The following is a 15,965-nucleotide window of genomic DNA, read 5'->3' on the forward strand; positions in this document are numbered from 1 at the left end:
GAGTTGCCAGTCCCTCACCTTGTAGAAACTCACTTTCCTTGAAATTGCAAGCACAAACCTGCTTCCACTTGTGGGAACTGATCCAACCACTGCCTGGGCTAATGAGACTGTCCCCTTTCAATTTTCTAGATTTGCATAACTCTGGAAATCTGTACTTAAAGCTTTATGCTTTTTCACACAATTCTTACTCCTAACTCTTACCTTTTGGCAGTTGCTGTCTTAACCATTGAAAGCAGCAGTGAATGTATTAGTTACAACAGATAGCAAGCTTTTAAATATCCATGGCATTCTTAGCAAAGAGAAACTATGACCAAGTGACCAGAATACATATTCCAAAAATAATAGACAAATGTAAATATATCTCACAAAACTATTGCTGACCTCAGGTGGCATTAAACTCACAATTTTTCTCTACTCCTTTGGATCATCTTGGGTGTATCAACAGCTCTGAGCAAGCAAACACCCAGAACTCTTTAATTTTTTATATATATTTCTTCTTCTGTTAGTTCCTTTGTAAAGTATTTTTGCTGGAGCACAAAACCGGTTTCCCCTGCCTGTTTTCAACAACTTGTTTCTTCTTGTCCTGCTGCTGTTAAAAAAAAAAAAAAAAAAAGGTTCTGCTTTTGCAAAAGAGGTTTTTGAAAACATTGAGTTCATATTTATTGTGTCATGCAATCAGTCTGAAGCAACCTGCTTAGAAGTTAGACATAAAAGAAGAGAAGGCATAAGTTGAGCCTCAGACAGCCAGTTGTGAAAAGTTTATCCTTGACCCAGAGTCAATATGAATTTTGTCTTTCACTTGCACCATCACCACTAATAAAGGCTCTGTATAGACTCACTGGGTTCATTTAATTATTTGCAACCAGATTTCCTTCAAACCCTGATACTCCTATTCCTTACCATTGTCAACAGGTTTCCACAGGGGAAACACTATGAAGCTTTGTAAGTGTTTCTGTCAGTGGTTACAGAAAAGAGAGAATCTACTCTATCTCCCAGGACAGCATCAGCTCTGCAGGAGAAGCTGAAATAAAAAGCAGCAATTTCTTATTTACTTAGTGATATCTAGGCCAACAATATGAACAGCTCCCTTGTTATATTCAATTTGCTGATATAAAAGAAGAAAAAGCAGGTTTCTTTCAGAGCAAAATAGCTCTTTAAAGTTGCTGTTATCACTCAAGCGCTTCATAATTCCTCAGCGAGCAGAGTGCACTTTCCTCAGAAATCATCCACAAATACAAACCTTAAATTTTTAAGATCCAGTATGAGCATTTATGCACATTTCTCTTTTAAATCTTGCAACTTCTCTGTTGTGGTTTAGCTCAGCAGGCAGCTAAACTTCTCACACAGCTGTTTGCTCACCCCCGACCTCAGGAGATGGGGAAGAGAATTGGAAAAAAAAATAAAAAGGTATACCTTGTGGGTGAAGACAAAGTTTAATAGGACAGAAAGAGAAAATAATAATAGTAACAACAACAATAATAATAATGATAATGATGATGATGATGATGATAATAATAATAATAATGATGATGATGATGCAAGTGATTCACAATGCAATTGCTCACCACCCACCAACTGATACTCAGCCAGTTACTGAGCAGCCAGTCTCCTGGCCAGCTTCCCCCAGAATCTATACTGAGCATGACATCACATGGTATGGAATATCCCTCTGGTCAGCCTGGGTCAGCTGTCCTGGCTGTGTCCCCTCCCAGCTCCTTGTGCACCTGGCACTGCCTGAGAAGCTGAAAAGTCCTTGACTACTGAGTGACAACTAAAACATCAGTGTGTTATCAACATTATTCTCATTCTAAATCCAAAACACAGCACTATACCAGCTACTAGGAAGAAAATCAACTCTATCCCAGCTGAAACCAGGGCACTCTCACAAGCAGTCCCTCATTATTATTTACCTTATTTCCATATTTTTTAAACTTATGTTACTGGTTTTACACTGTCATTTCATACAGTTTTAGTCAACTGACTCTTCCTTCATAAGGCTCTAAAATCCATCCCGTGGTTACAGCATTGGCAACACCTCTGAGGGCTGAGTATCACACATCTTCGCCTAGATTCAGGCCTTTTTCTTGCCTTTTCTAAGGCACTTACAGTGCCACTTTCAGACTAGTCTTTGGTTTTTATAATCTATTGTACCAACTATGTCTGATGGGGTTTAAATATTTAAGTTCTTCCCTTCAGGAGCAGTGCATGACCAGGCAGCCCCATCAAAATGACAATACTGCCAATTTTAACAGTAGGAAGAAAGTATATGAAAGGAAGAGGAAAGGCAATTTATACACAATCCACATGCAAGGAAAAGCCTCCTTTTATCCTTAATTATCTTATATTTGGTGCTTTCATAGGGTCCCTTCCTCAAACACAGTTTTGTGTTCATCTGGTGCACTTGTAAAAATCACTTTAGTTAGCAAGTTTACAGGTAACACCACTTGGGCATCCACTTGAACATGACCAGCTGTTGCCTTTTCAGCCTGTGTTCTGCAAGTGGTAGCATTGTAAACCAAAATACATTACTATAGTAACTGCACTTGGAATGACATCAACATACAGCTATCCTAAATCACAGATTATAGATTCATCTAATCCCCTTACACTCAAAAATATTTCCCTGTCGTTCACTTCATTGATATTCTCTTTTACCACTGTTTTTTACCTAATTTATCCATTTTGTCTTTATTTTTGTTGCATGACCATGAGCCAAAGCATTTTCCTTAGCATTTTCCACGAAGTAGAGGATTTGGTTTTTCTAAAGCACCTCAGACATTCCAAACAATATATAAATACTTAGTAACAGAAGTATTGATGGGGGAAATACAGTTTCATAAGTGGTTGGAAGCAGTTCCTGCGCTGTCACATAAGCTAAAAAATTGGACAGAACATTAAATAATCATGTTGCATATACATGTGAACTGCAATTACAGTTAGGATAACACAGGTGCCTATTAAAAACATGTTTTCCATGACCATGATTCTCTAGTTAATAGTAAATATATAATAAACTTACTACTGTTTTAATATTAATATTTAAAATAATAAAAGACTATATAATAAATAAGCATAAACCAGGATTTTGCATTTTTTAACCATGCATGTATTTCCTGGAAGATATTAACACATGGCCTGACAATAACAAAAAAAAAAAAAAGTGACATGAAGGGATAATCAAAGGAAAAAAGTAAAGAAAAATGACTTCCCAAATACAACAAATAACTCACATGGAGTTAATTGTCAAAATTCCCAGTGCTAACAATGGAACTCTTGGAGCTGCTTTTCAAAGGAATGTCTTATGATATTTTATAGCCAAAGATGTCTCTTAACTTCCACTGTAACCAAAATAGGTGCACTAAGGCTCGCTGCTTGGTCTACTGTGTTTTCCTTGACTTACGAAGGAGGGCTACAGCATCCTGACTGTTTGGATCACTAGGATGAAGCAGCTGCCTAAATCTGCTCCATTTCTCCACTTTGAACATACTAGATATGTGCTTAAAAGGGAATGGAAAAAGAGCTGGGACCATTGTGTAGAAACCACATCACAGTGAGACCCAGAAGCAGCCAGAGAGTGAGCTACATGACTTGCAAGAAGCAGAGCCAAGAAGTAATTACCTGATACCTTCCAGAAAAGCTTTGAAGGAAATTACTATGCCACCATGTATATTAAGTACAATTTCTGTGTTCCAGAAAATTATTTTAGAGAAAGCACGTCGTTTTAAAAATTTTGCTGGGAATCACTGACATGCCCTGTCCCTGGTAAAACACTGTCCTGGTTTTGTTAAAACCAAGTTTCTCTTTTAGTGAATTTGCCTGTCAGCTAAAGCCTTCATATTAGCTGCATTTTCCTGGAGAACCAGATATATGTTTTGGTAAACATAGCAATGGAATGCAAAGTTATTGATAAGCATGGATGGACATCTCGTGAGAGGGGCAACGAGAAACAGGTGACCAAGAAACTGACCAACTGAGTATAACATCCCATTCACGTGAATACTTCATATAAAAGTGGGAGATCAAGAGGATCTCGTCCCTTTTTCCTTATGGCTGACATTAGGAGAGGACCTTGTGGGCCGTCCCTGCAAACTGAGGCCCAGTGACAGACTGAATCCAGCTCCGGTTGGCTGCAGAGTCCAATCCAGGACTTTGGGTGCTGGCTCTGCAGTTGCTGGGACTTTCAAGATTGGTTTTGTGTATTTTGTATTATTTTCTCTATTCTTATTAGTAGCATTAGTAAAACATTTTTAACTTTTCCAACTCTCTTCTCTCTGTCCTTCTTTCCCTCCTGATCGTCTGTCCCTAGTGGGAAGGGGGGAGAGGGGGGGGCTAAAGGGGGAAGAGGAAGGGAGAGGGGGTTAGCAATACATCTACCACGGTTTTATAGTCATCCCACAATCAAAACCCTCAACAAACACAATAATTTTATTGCCCCCATTGAACATAAAAAGAGATTTCAACAACAAGGCTACAGAGAATAACAACTTTCCATGCAGCTATTGCAGTCCAGCACCAAGGAATGAATCATGTAAGCTGTTCGTTAAAGTCTAAGAATGTTTTATAGCCTTGGTAGCATGCAAAGATTTTTAGGATTCAGACATGTTACCCTCAACCATGCAGTTAGAAATCTAGAGAGAAGCTGCAGGTGTCTACCCAGCATTAGATTTGGCCACTGCTGTCTGTGACCTTGTGACACTGAGAAATGGCCACCTTTGGCAGAAAAGCTGTATCTGGAAATTAGAAGACTAATCCACTTAGGCCAGTCTGAGTAATGAAAAGGGAAACTGGCGTGGGGGGGATTGCTATTTTCACCCTCATCCACATACCACCCTTCATAAATCAATACTTGGAAAAGATAAATATCTTCTGCTTCATTCAATTCCTACTTTGGCTTCTTAAATTTCTCTTTCAGAAAGGATTATTCTGTTCTGATCTCAGAAGTGAACCAAACAACAGTTTTGTGGTTTGGTTGGTTGGTTGGTGTTTTTTTTTCAGAAATGGGTCTGTGTTTTTAATTTTTTAGCTTTTTTCTTATAGTTTTAACCCATAAAGTTTTGCAGTTCAGAGAACTAAGCCCTAAGTGATGAAAAGAAATAAAAGTAAGCAAATCACTTTTGTGACTGCAAAGAAAACATTCAGATTTTATCCCAAGACACTCAGAGGAAGGAAAATATGAATTTGGATTTAATTTTTCTTTCATCTAAAATTTTACAGTTTAGATCCATTAGAGGCAAATACCATCTCGACAACATATGCAAAACTTATTCTATAAATACTGTTATCGTGCAGTTCACCTTTTCAGGTTGTGAAACTATCTAGAAGAGGAAAAAAACCACTTTCCAAGAATTATCAACTGAGGGGAAGAAAAAAAATCAAAATCTTGTTTGGAAGTCTTAGAAGGAAGAGTAAACAGCTTGTCACTGGCAAGCAGGGGAAAAAATTGAAGCCCCTCAAGGCAGAAGTCTAACAGGTGTCTCTAACCCCTTGGATTTCGTGTCTTGTACTCTCCCATAGAAGTATACTTGGTCAAGGTCACCTTTCTCTTAGTTCAGGAGTATCATTTATGCACCTGTTCAAATAGTTTCCCTTCAAAAAGGCCTCTAAACTACAGTATCTTCCTTTGAATCTCTGCATTCAGCGTGTGTTATGCTTTTGCAACAAGGGAAATAAAGGAGGGACAGTTACCAAGTCCCTTTGCCTCCCAATATAGTGCAGAAAAAAAACTGCCTTAATAAATACAACACGGGTGCTGACTGGCTGGTGCCTGCTTACCCTAATGAACTTAAACTCTTATTTGTAGTGGACATCTGTCAAGACAGAAGTGAGGCACACAAGTCCTCTTAATCCATTAGCTCTAAATCCAGCAGAGCTTTCACACTTGTTTTTTTGAATTGAAGAAGAAAACCTGAGTGGGAACATAAAATGAGGCAGTGCACAACTCAAGAGAAGATCCTGGGCAGTGAGCACGTGAGATTTTGAGGCAAACAGCAATGAAAACCAACAACAAAACTGGAATTGTGATGGAAAAGCTGTGAGAAGAATGCCAGTCTGCAGTTCAGGATGAAACAGTAAGTTTGAATTTTTGTTGTATTTTTCCTATTTCATTTGGATTTTTAATCAAAGATAAAGCCAAAGACAGAGAAAGGATGGGCTGCACACCCTCTCACAATGAGATTGAGAATACAATTGCAAGAAGTGGTCTTAAGGCTTTCAATAAACCCAAAAGTGTTTTGCGTATTGATCCGGGAGATAAAGGAATCCCACTGCTTGTTAAAGGTTCATCTTGCTACAATATTGATGAATTCCACCAGTATGGGATCCAGGGGAAAGAATACCTGAGAGAAAAGGAGGATGAATTATCGGACCAGGACAACAAAGATGATTTGCAGTTATCTTCCAAGGCCCATTCAGATCCTCAAGTTTCCAGGGAAGACAAGGAAATTGAGAGGACAGCCACAGATGCTGAAGTTGTTATGTCCAAACTGATTGAGTCTCAAAAAAGTATCACTGAGGCCATACAGATCAGAAAGCAAAGCTCCTGTGAATCAGAAGCGTCACCTTTCATTTGGGATGACAAGGATGAAAGCAATGCAAAGCAAATTCCCAAGAAAGGAAAGAAGCAAAAAATCACAAGCTGGCAAAACAAGGTCGATCTAGCAAAAGTAAAGAAAAGTCCATTTCGTCACCGTGCGAGACAGAGAAAAAAGTAGATTTCCCAGAACTGCTTGTTAAGGCTCATCAGAGTGCATACACCTACTTAAATCCCAACCTCTCGAAATATGAAACTATACTTCATATGGCCAACCAGGCTACCCAAACTCAACTCTTCCTACAGCAGATGGTAAGCTTTCTTGTGCTTCGTTTTGATGAAATCAACCAGCTCTTGGAAGAAATTGCCAGTGATGGTGAAAGTCTCCTCAAAGACATAGGTGGGAATCTGGCATGGCCAGCAGAAAAAGGTGATTTGAAGGAGCACCCTGATCTTCTGCAACAACTACTGCAGTACACAGTCAATAAAATGCAGTTAGTGAGTGGGACACTGGCCTCTCTCACGTCTGACGCCCTGCAGGAAACATGCAGCTACCTGCAGTCTGCTGCAAGCAACCTGGAAGGAAAACTGAAAGCAAAGCAAAGCTTTGATGAGCGCCTGCTGAGGATGGTGAGGCTGCTTGAAGCCTCAGCAGTGAGATCCTCTCAGTCCCAGGGTGATGACAGGACTCTCTGCTCTGAGGACAGTGGCATTTGCGTGGACAACGAATCCCTCAAAGACTTCAGTGCTCTCAGCCAGCATGGAGGACAAGCAAGCTGTGATTCCTATGCACAGGGACATCCATCCCAAAAGTATGCCAGAACAGTGCGTGATGGGACAATGTCGCCAGGCACAGCCACATCCCATGACTGTGCACTTGAAAGGCATTTTAAAGATATATTTTACTCATCTGTGCGGAGTAAAGAAGCAACTTCTTGTCAGGGTAGAGTACCAGAAGGCATTTCTACCACGCCCCAATATGCAAACTTGAGAAAAAGTCATTCCTATAACTCCTTCCAGTCTGACTCTATTCAGGAAGATGAACATTTCAAAATATGTGAATCAACAGATTTTCCTTATGATGATGATGAAGATGATGAGGGAAGCACCCTGGGCGAGGATGATGACAACACAAGTTTATCAGATATGGGGAAGGATGCCCTGCCGAGGAGGCCCCTGTCTTCACCTGCAGTCACTGATAACACGCAAAGACAGTCCATCAAGAGGACAGAGAATGCAGAGAGAGAGGAAATTATTCTGAAGATGAAATATGCCATCAGTGAAAAAATCAAGTTTGTCCCAGCTAAATCCAGACATAAAGAATGGACAGAGGATGAGAGTGGAAGAGCGGTTTTAACAACAAGGCCCAGTACAGCAATGGGCAGACAGAAAACCTTCAGGAAACAACGACGGTCCAGGTCAGAGGAGTCCCTCAGAAGCCAGGCAGAGGACCTGACCCTCCTAGAGCTGCAGAGAACTCAGAAAGAGCTCAGCAAAAGGCTTGAAATGTTTTATGAGAAGAAGGATACACATAGCAACCCAGAGCCTTGGAAATCAAGAGCAGCACCCTATTTACAGGATGAACAAGTTACAGCCAGGTCCTCTAGCAAATTGAAGGCCTGCCTCAGAAAATTTGGACTTCCAGTTATTCCACCCACCATTCCTTTCCAGAGAGGCCTGGCACCTTTAAATCCTAAGCATCGTATTTCACCAGTAGAAGACACGGACCCTTCAGACGCCAATGGAGTTTCTTCTAGCTTTCCAAATGCCTTTCCTCCTGCACTAACTGCAGAATTAAGCAAGAAGGACACAAAGGAAGAAGCTGAAGAAGACCTTGAGAACCTGCCACCACCACCACCTGAAATGTTAATGGACACGTGTTTCGATTTATCTGAGCCTGAAGAAACTGCAAAAATAGAAGGAAACTCTTCAGAAGATGCCAAAAAGCCTGCCAAAACAGAATTTCATGCTGCTAAGAGAGCACAAGTTTCCCCAAAAATGAAAGCCTCTGTCCAGTCCATTGACTTACTGCCAAGTGAAAACATCAGTGGCCCCAGTGCGATCACTAATAAAGGTCTAAGGAATACAGGAGCAGGGGACGAGAAACTGCAGAGGTACTCTCTGGAGCTGAACCCTACCAGTGTGCACATACCTAGCCAGGAGGAGATACTGGAAACCCAGAGGAAAGAGGCTGCAGATTTGTACAAGCAAACCCATAAAATCATTCCTCTTCAAAATCCCAGTGGGGTTTCAAAACCACACATCAACAGCTCAGAGAGCAAAGAGCCCAATTCACCTGCGACTTTGGTGCAGTACCAGAAGCAAGGTTCTCCTGATTTGCTCAGGAGAAATGAAAAAGGCTCAGCATTTGCCAGGAGGGTCTCCCCAACGAGAACTCCTCCTCCTCCTTCTCCACCAATGGAGAAACGGCTTTTTAGCCCCCCAACACACCACAGACGCTCTCTGCAGGCTTGTAGCAACCCGCAACCAAGCTCACCCACCACGCAAAGGAAACCGAGTCCCCCCGCAAGTCCCAGGGTGCCCAGCCCACCCTCACAGAAGAAGCTGCCTTCTCCACCACCCCAGCGAAAACCGCTCAGCCCTCCCACGGGACACAAGCAAAGCTCGCCAACACCATACCGGATGCTGGGCTCCCCAGCCTACCGCCGAGATGCAAGTCCCCCACCGTTCTCCACCGCTCCTTCCCCACCAACCTCCCCATCCCGCTCCTACAAGGGGCCAAGACCTGGGCTGGATGCTGGAGATGAGCACCAGCTCTCCTCCTCCAAGAGAGGCAGCAATGTTCATTCGATATTTTGCCCAGCCACCTCTTCCTTATTTGAAGCCAGACCTCCACAGGAACCCACCAAACCCTCTGTGGAAGCGACCAGCCAGCCTGAAGCTTCATCACTTTCCCAAAAGACCAGCCTGCTTTTCCGGCAGCCTGGAGACCGGACCAGAAAGCTATCCCTGAGCGCTGCCAATCCTCAGCCGTTTGTGAGGAGAAGTTTCTCTGACCGCCGACCAGGGGTCCTGTTTCGTCTTCCAGCTGCCGTGACATCTGGCAGTGAACCCGCGCTTAACCACGCAAGGTAAGAAACTTCCCACTCTAGGCCAAGGAAGCGGAAGGGTAGCACTGCATTGGCTTTCTGAGCTCCTGATGAGAATTTAATGTCGTTGAGAGATTTCCCAGAAAAGTGCTCTCTTCATGTGCAGAACAGACAGCTGGGCAAAGATACCATGGCAGTTGCACTAGGTGATTGTTGTAGATCACTTCCAACTGAAATATTCTGTTCTATTTTCTCACCCCAGATTTCAGTCTGCCAGTATGAATACAGGGAGGAGTTAAGCTTCCATGGGTTGCTCAAGCCTTACACTTACATATCTGCTGTGACAGGTACCCCAGGGAAAATTCAGTGTTGGTTTCATGGCACAGAACTTCTCTTATTTGCATGGGGGCTAAAGATAGCCACATTCAATTCTTAAAAGCTCTGAAGTAACCATCAGGTTACACACATCTTTAAATAACCATTAGGAGGTAGGCTTGGACCAAGAGGAAGGGTATCATTCCTAACTTCAGCTTCTAAGCCAGTAAACTGTTCACCTGATATCTCTATTAAAATGTTTCAAATCAGCTGGCAAGAATGACAGATAATGTGAGCTTCTGAGCTTCTCATGTAGGCTTTCAGAACTAGGTGCCAATTTCAAGTCTAATGAGTCCACAGCCCAAGCCCAGTTTTCAAAGTGGAGAAACCTCCCATGGCTACTGAAGATTAATTGCTCTGAAAAAGTCAGTTTAAAGAAATTGGAGCATCAACACACCAGTTCCATGTTTGCAAGCATTGGTGGCCATTTTTAAAAAAATCTGGGCTTACCTTTAAATTCTCTCTACCACTTAAAAAAAAAAAAAAACACAAACAAAAACAAACAAACAAAAAAACCCACACAAAACAAAACAAAACAAAAACAAAAACAAAACAACAACTCAGAACCAGCTAGGAAACAGAAATGGTATTTGGGAATACTCAAAGATCAGTGTAACAGCCCGGAAGTAAAAAGGGTTGTTATTCTAGTTTCTTAGCATCTTAGGATGTTTAAGTCCATTAAGCTCTAAGCTACGCAAGAGGATTAAGACCCTTCTCAGGCAGCCTTTCCTCATGTGAGGAATATTGTTACTCTTGCCAGAGAACAGCTGAAATCATGTGAATCATCCCCATGAGCAGAGATTGCAAGACCAACACTAGCAGGAGACAAAACTGCACTTGTAAGTGCACAAGCACTCCGCACATTGTAAATACTGGGACAGTCCTGGATACTGAATGAGTAAAGGGACAGTCATAGGCACTGAAGTAAGGTGTCCAGGAATTCCCTCCCTAGAGACAGAAAAAGGATCAAGTTTCCCACAGGGACAGTAGAGGAAAGTGCTGAACAAAACATGTGAAGAACACGGAGAAATGCAGACCGGTTTGCATTCCCAGTTCTAATATTGCAATATATTCTGACATTTGAAAGTTTCCTAAAAGTCCTATATGTTGTTGCTGTGTTTTCTGTTGTTGTTGTGTACTATGTGAAGTCAGCTTTGCCTACTCCAGTGCCTGCTAGCAGATATAAATGTTTTCAGAAGAGGCTTTATATCAAACCTTGCAAGACAAAAGCCCTGGCAGTTTTATGGATCAATGTGAAAAACAGTCTTTTATAAATTGTTAGCTAATTTATACTTAAATGGGGTGTATTATCTTTCTATTGTAGTCTGTCAGAGCATAGAGAGTAATATAAAAAAAAACCAAAACAAACCACTGTAAATAAAATCTTCCCTTTCATGAAAAAAATTATATATGCTAGTGTTATGATATACAGCATTTTGGAAGAACGACATATATCCTGAGCCAAATTCAACTTACCATTTATACAAATGGACATCAAAAGTAGTCCTGCTGAGTTAGTCCAAATTTATATCAATATAAGCAAAAGGGAAAATTGGCCCATTAATTGCCACATACAGTGATTTAAAATGCAATACACTACCGTGTGTTTTCTTACATTTAAAATAAGCTGCCTGGAGGAAGCTTTTACAGACCTTACATCAAATGGCCTTATTTGAATATCACAGCAAATACACTGATGGGCAGAGAACTGTTTTAGGAACCAGCATAAGGCAGAAGCTCCAAGAGCTCCTCCCATCACTGCTGCTCATCTCCAGTCACTGGGGACCAGCACGGTTGCCACAGCTGTGAGCGCCACATCCCCATGCACAGATGCCGACCCCTGCTCTTGCAGCAGATGCCATAAGAGACAAACCACCATACCCTGGTCCGTCTTTCTCCTTCAAGTTCATTAAGCATACAAGGCTTCCTCTGCCTTGCCATTCATTCAGCTGACGGAGGGAAATTTCGAAACGTGTCCCCAAACCAGATGTTGTGCTCCTAAACCTCCTCGTTCTGGCCATGTTTGCATCTGGTCTCAAGTTCACAAGCTATTCCCAACCAGCTGTCAGTCTCCTTTCCTTCATTCCTTCCCTTGCTCTACCTCTCCTCTACAAATATAACAATGCCTATTTTTTTGTCTGTGTGGGGGTTTTGTGTGTTATTAGCAGCTCCAAGCACTAGTCACAGGAGGGAGGAGAGGCAGAGGCAAACCTGCAATAGCATCACTCTTTTACAGGTAAAACATTTTGAAAATCAGTGAGTTAGCCAGTTTCTACTATGCTCCCAAACTCAAGGATAGAGTCCTCCAATTTTTCCATGCCCAATTAAAACATCAATTTGCTGAGAAACAGATTGTTTAAGAGAGGAGCTTGTACAAGCAACATGTTTCTCATTAGGCAGCTGAGCATCCTCTCCCACCCACTCAATTTTAGAAGAAACACCAAAAAAGGGGGGTGACTTCCATCTCACTTGCTAACTGGTGTTGCCAGGCATTAAATGTCAGTGCTATACGCAGACTTGCATGTCTCCTGTACACTCGCTGATCCCCTAGAAGGCAAAAAGCATTTCTTTCCCAAGATTGTCTCCTGCCCATCCTGTTCTCTAAGGAGTATCAGGACTTAAGACATCATTAGCCCTAAGGCGGGAGCTAGAGCTTTTGTGTCCAGTCTTAGGGTACTTGATGAGAGTTTCAGGTTTCAGTGCTCAAGTCAGTACAACTGGTTCCCACATGGACAGCCAGTACATGGACAGAATGAGCTGACTTTGCTGGTTTCTAAGCTTGGTCGTTTGACAGCAATCAGCAGCTATTGGCATCTTATCAAGGCATAACATGTACAATCGCTCTGCTCACAGAAATCTTGCTGATCTGTAATAGGATTTCTGTGTGTGCAGTTAAACAAAATAATATTTTATTAAGATTCCTAATCTCCCAAGAGGTAGAACAAAGATAAAAGATTACATGCCTTTAAGATATTGTTCGAGGAGGGCTTGAGGATGGATTGTGTTGACTGAATCAGACCGAAAGCAAGTAGCCCAAGTGAGACCTTCTGCAACTGGGTGATATTTGGGTCTGGATTATTTTCATGACTGGTCACATATCAGAAATCTCTTCCTCAGTTCAAATAATTAAACTCCTAGCAGTCAGAATAGGAACACGACAGCTTGTCTGTAGTTGAAAGCTAATACAGTTTAACAGTTTATATACTTAAAACACAATAATGATTCCCAGATAACTCATGTTGAGCTTAAACCACTTTAATTAGTTACAGCAACACAGGGCACATTTCAGCATGAAGGCCCAAGGCGTGAGACATACATGACTAGCTCCACTGCTATAATAGATCTTGATTCATAAAGTCCCTGTGACCCTAAAGATTGCCAGTGTGACTTCAGGAACATCATTTACACTTTCCGTGTCTCAGTTCTCCTGACTGCAGCATCCCACAGTCATGTTGGCATACTCAGAAATCACTGTAACCTCACTCAACAGATGTGTAACAGAGGTAAGACCTTTCCTCCAGCAGGGTCGGAACAAGACTTTTTGTGCAAGTCTGTGTCCACCTGCAAGTAAACCCAGATTCATACTGATCTCCGGTTCGACATATGAAACGTTTGCTTCCCAGTAGACTTTTGGGAGGGAACAGTACAGTGCATATACACAGGAGACAGGGAATTACATAGTATTGTGCAGCATCTGTGCTTTGAGGGTTAATGTGGTCTAATCAGTGCTGTTTTAAAAAGTCACAATTCATTAGCCTCTTAACTTAAGCATCTTTCCTTCTGCAGCTTGGAGGAGAGCCCTAGGAAAGCAGGCGACTCTTGGAACAGCCCTTGCGTACCCGAAATCAAAGAGTCCAACAGATCCGCGTCCCACCCCGAGCTCTACATCGTGGGCCAGGGGCTGCAGAGGGACTGACAGCAGAAGCACCTGCAAAGAATCAAAGCCAGAGGCCCCAGGGGGCCCTAACCAAACCTCCAAAGCCTGGCTCCATTGTTTTTTTTAGGAAACAATATGACGGCATCACATGGAAAAACCCAGACTGGTCCTAACAATCTAGTGAAATATCAGTAGAGGGGTAGGCAGCTGCTTCTTCTTTGGATTGCATTTCGTGGCGCAACTCGAAGATTTACACTGAGCAAAAGAAATACTTCGCAGTTGGTCAAGTCTGAGGCAATTTGATTTGATAAAGACAGGACCCAGAGAGAAGTCCTTTGTTTCGCTGTTTGGCTAAAGGAGTTCAAAAACTTTCAGAAATTATCAATATTTGACAATTTATTTATTCAGGAGGCACCAAAGTTTCAGTTATGTAAAAAGTGTCTGTTGTGACATTTCCAGGGGGGAGGTAAAATCCTGAACCAATTGATTTTTCTTGCAAAAACATCAATGGCTTCAGCAAAACCACATCTTTACACTGGGTATTTGTCAACATGCAGAAAAAGAATAAGACCAATACAAGTTAAAACAAAATAACCTCTTTTAAAGGAGTAAAATTAGGGACCTTATTCCCTCAAAAAAGGCTTTGATCTTCTAAATCACCCTTGATCATCATATAATCTCATCACCTCTAGTTTCCAGGGTACAAGGCTTAATCCTGATTAGAGTAGTTTTGTAATAGCCCAATCAAACATTATGAATCCTGAGGCACCTAAGGACATGTATTTTTTTCTTTTTTTTAAAGAGAAGAGAATGCTAGCATAGAGAACCCTGCTCTCCCTGAAACAGATTTATATTCTTTCTGATTTATGCCGTTTGAGGGGATTTATTGTCATTTCACTGAAGAGTCTAGACAGATGTTTGTTAATAAAAACACAAGTTCTTTACAGTCAATTAATCCCAGGCTTTTACAGTGGAATACAGTTTCAGAATTTACTGGATCTTGCTCACCTCATTTATCATCACAATTAAGATGCAAATTTGAATTAATGTAATTTTAATTACTTTAATTTGATGTGATTTTATATGCAACTTCAGCACAGAATGAGATCCAGGAAAAAAAAAAAAAGCCATTTGTGGTCCTATTTTGATAGGAATAGTTTAAATTTTTCTTATGGTTTTCATGATAGTGGCATCTGGGCACTCCGCCTTCACACAGGATTTTTAACCTTTCCTGCCACCTTCATGGTGGGAGAACTGAGACTCGTGTTGTGCTGTACAAAGGACCGCTTTGGATACTGAGCTCCTGAGGTTTTAGTCTGGTGCCTTAATCACAACGATCCTTCTTCAATTATTTCAGTGCCATCTTCTGACACCTTAATTGTCATATTTAAGGTGAGGTATTGAACAGAAAGAAGCAACTCCCGGTAAGCAGATGCTGTGGATCGTCAGGGCTTTGTGAGCTTGAGGTGGTACAGCAGCCTTACCCAGAGTGTACAGCCAGGAGATGTCAACACATCCACCTTGCAGTCACACAGGCAGATGCACCGTCCCCTGTTGAACTGGGAAATCACTGCGGGTACTGCAAAGATCAACAGCAGGGCAAACTGCAGGCTGGCCTTCCCCCTCATCAGAAGTGTAGCTCCCTCCCAGATACACAGAGATACAAATACATTCGCGTGCACTTTGAGTTTGTCTGTTCTGCTGGCAGGAACTACCCAGAATGGAACCAAATCAGGAACATGACAGCAGAAAGTCAGCGCTTTGCATGCCTAAATGTGGCTTTGAAGATGAAAATGTGACAGAGTGGGAGGACAACTTCTGCTCAGCTGCTACAATCATTTTATCTCTTTATGGTTTCATGCTGAAATGTCCCGGCACCCATGATGGGTGATGAGAGAAAGTATTCATTTATATACCCCAGGCACCAAAATCTGTGGTACAAGAGCTACAGCGGCACATGGAGCAACACTTCAATTCAGCAATCAGGCTGGAAACCTCCTCACACATGTGCCAGCTAGACGTGGAGTCAGCCAAAGCATCTTCCCCCAAAAACCAGGCTCCCCTGAAAACCTGGCACACAAACTGTCATCCGACCACAGCATCTCTCCCAGCTTTGACTAAGCCCATGGTCGTC

The 15,965-nt window shown here is 41.9% G+C and overlaps 1 pseudogene; it reads left to right on the forward strand.

Annotated features, from left to right (window-relative positions):
• The first annotated feature begins 5,786 nt into the window (after positions 1 to 5,786).
• On the forward strand, positions 5,787 to 14,770 carry LOC136099970 (photoreceptor cilium actin regulator-like; annotated as a pseudogene).
• Positions 14,771 to 15,965: the final 1,195 nt, after the last annotated feature.

Source organism: Patagioenas fasciata, chromosome 3 (genome assembly GCF_037038585.1).
Source record: "Patagioenas fasciata isolate bPatFas1 chromosome 3, bPatFas1.hap1, whole genome shotgun sequence".
Classification (NCBI taxonomy): domain Eukaryota; kingdom Metazoa; phylum Chordata; class Aves; order Columbiformes; family Columbidae; genus Patagioenas; species Patagioenas fasciata.